Source organism: Glycine max, chromosome 5 (genome assembly GCF_000004515.6).
Source record: "Glycine max cultivar Williams 82 chromosome 5, Glycine_max_v4.0, whole genome shotgun sequence".
Classification (NCBI taxonomy): Eukaryota; Viridiplantae; Streptophyta; class Magnoliopsida; order Fabales; family Fabaceae; genus Glycine; species Glycine max.
In genome coordinates, this window is record NC_038241.2 from 8,886,993 (window position 1) to 8,890,296 (window position 3,304).

The following is a 3,304-nucleotide window of genomic DNA, read 5'->3' on the forward strand; positions in this document are numbered from 1 at the left end:
TATTCAACAATTAAAGCAATCAGAAGCACATAAAACAAGCTAGGACTCAAAGAGAAACCTAGAATGGCTCTAGAGTAAAGTAGAAAAACAAAAAAAAAAAAAGACTCAAGAAAACTCTAGTTTTGGCACTTGTTTTCACACTAATTTTCAATTGAAATTTCAAAACTAAGATTGGTATAAAATAGGCACCAATTATAAAATAAATTTTGAGCCAAAACAACAAGCGCACTTCCCTTTCACTTTTTTTTTCCTAGACACTGATTTTTCTGCCAACATGTGTGATTTTTCATATTTTTTATTTTTATCCAAATCACTTGGTTCTTTTTTAATAATTTTGGTCTAGATGTCTAGAAAGTTAATTAAATATTTCATATCAAAATTTGTAGTGACCAATTCCCAGTAATTTATACACGTTCATATGTTCAAGCTGCCAGCACCAGCGATTTCAACCTAGAAATCAAGAGTAGTGTTTATGTTGCTTAAGGCTTGGATAGTTACAATTTGTGTTTGCTTATGCTCAATTATCTTGAATAACACAATTAAAGAGAGCTTAAGACTTATTTTGATTCACAAATTCAGCCACAACTCAGCACCACAACTCAACTTCTTCATAGGCATCATGTAGGAAACTTAGAAAACAAAAAAAAGTTCAACAACAAGACTACTTCTAGGAATTGATTTAGAAAATGTTATGAACTAAATAACATGCATGAATTAGACTCAAAATTCAAAAGATGGGCTAAGAATGACAAGAATACATGAACAAATGTATCTAGAATTCAATCAACAAAATAAAAAAATTTAACACAAACTTAGAACATAATGTGACAATTATTATGACTAAACATGACTCTAAGACAACATGGATTAAGTGATTTACACTTAGTTTCTAATCAATATTTTGGAAGAAAATTTAGATCTAAAGGTTCAACACAAGAACATTATGACTGAAAAATGATAGAACATAAAATCACCACAAAAACATGATTTTAGAGTAGATCTATAAAATTTGAACCATTGAAATGCAAGAACAAGTGTAGATCTAAGATTTAATCGGTTTATTTTTTTGAATCTACTCTAAAGTGAATTGACCAAACCAAAAGATAGAGGAAGCAAAAGAACATCACCTAGACGAAGATGCTCTTGATACCACATGATCTAGCTCCATGTGAAGCTTGTAGGCCTTGGATCTTCTTCATCAATGGAGTCCTTTGCTTCTTTAAGATGAATGGCAGCGTAATGGAGAAGGAAGAAAGATGATTGGAGACGCCACTTCAAGGAGAAGATGAATCAAGAAGAAACTCACCACCATAGGAAGCCATGGATAAGAGCTTGAAGGTAGGAGAAGATGAGTGGAGGGAGAGGAGAGGCACGAAATTTTGAGCCTCAAATGAGATCTGAACTTTGAAGTATAATTCTTAAATGATCAAAGTTGAAAATATGCACATACATGACCTCTATTTAAAGCTTAAGTGTCACACAAAATTGGAGGGAAATTTGAATTTCTATTCAAATTTCACTTGAATTTGAAATTGAATTTGTGGAGACAAATTTTCGAGCCAAAAATTCACTAATTATGATTAGTGAATTTTAGCTATGGTTCAGCCCACTAATCCAAGATCAAGTCCAAGATTCTCCACTAAGTGTACTTAGGTGTCATGAGGCATGTAAAGCATGAAGGACATGCACAAAGTGTGACTATATGATGTGGTAATGGGGTGTAGCAAGCAAATGCTCATCTCCCCCTCTAAAATTTAATTGGATTGGGCTTCTCCAAATTCAATTAAATTTATTTCCCAACACACACATCAAATATTCACTTAATGCATGTGAAATTACAAAACTACCCCTAATACAAAAACTAGTCTAGGTGCCCCAAAATACAAGGGCTGAAAATCCTACATTTCTAGGGTATCCTATCTACATTATGGAGTCCTAAATACAAGGCTCAAAAATAATGAAACCTTAATCTAATATTTACAAAATTTTGTAGGCTCACATTTAGCCCATGGGCCCGAAATCTACCCTAAGACTCATAAGAACCCTAGGACCTTCTCTTGCATCTCTGGCCCAATCTTCTTGGAGTCTTCTATCCAATGCCCTTGGGGGGTAGGATTGTATCACTTCGTGTTCGAATTATCATCTAGGTATTCATCCCTTAAGTGATTTTAGGTGGTCTAAACCTCTAATTTTCCTTAATCATGTCAACTTGCCCTATTATGGGACCCAACTGCTTGTTTACAAAGGCCGGTTGGGGATCTTAGCTGAATACCTTGCTAACTTATGTTTGAATACCTATCTGGTATAAGATTTTAGGGTTATAAAGTTCTCAACTGATTTTGGGGTTATAAAATTTGATGTTTAATGGTTATAAAGCTCTCAGACATGAACAAAATGTGAAGGAGAATCAAACCTTTTTCAAAAAAGAAATGCATATATTATAGAAATTATTATTATATTTTAGTAGAAAAAAGTTAGGAGACACGATTTAGAGAAACTAGGCTTTGCATATATTTGGTGCAAGTAAAGTTGTCCAAATAGGTTGCTTGGCCTAGACTAGATTGACTTGTCAGACCAAATAGTCAAAACGAGACAACTTAGCTTGATCACATTCTTGTGTGCTATGATTTCTTAGGCCCAACCTGGGCCTATTTCAAACCATCAAGCCAAATTAGCCTCTTTTTTTTTGTCTTAACTCTCTAGTTTATCAGGGAAAAACGACCTTGACTAATATGAAATTTAGCCAGGAGATAAATAAAGCCGGCCAATAATTATTTCCACCAAGGATCGAACTTGGGTATTACCCAAACAATTCAATCTTAATTTCAACACGTTAGCTACTTCTGCCTAATCACTTGGTTAAATTAGCCTTATTTAAAAATGAATAAAAAATTAAAAAATGATTCCAGATAAAATAAAATAAAATAAAAATACACATATAGATTTATATACAATCAAGGCCATCTAGATTTAAAGATGATGAAAAAAAATCAAGTCCTAATCAATAATACATTTAATATGACTTCACGACTACAATAATTAAAGAAAATAAACTCTAATGTTGCAACCGATTAAAAAGATACAATCAGGATCATTTGGCCATCTTGCTTCTTACAAGAATGAGCAAACGATAAAAAAAAAAGCAAATAAATAAATAAATAATACTTTCATTAAAGAAAACTGCAACCATTGGAAAGTATTATCAAATTAGAAGACCAATGCTTTTGCCACCATGTCAATTTTTTTACCGTCACTCTTTGTCGTACTCTTAATTGTAGCAATGGAGATGTATTATATTTTTTAT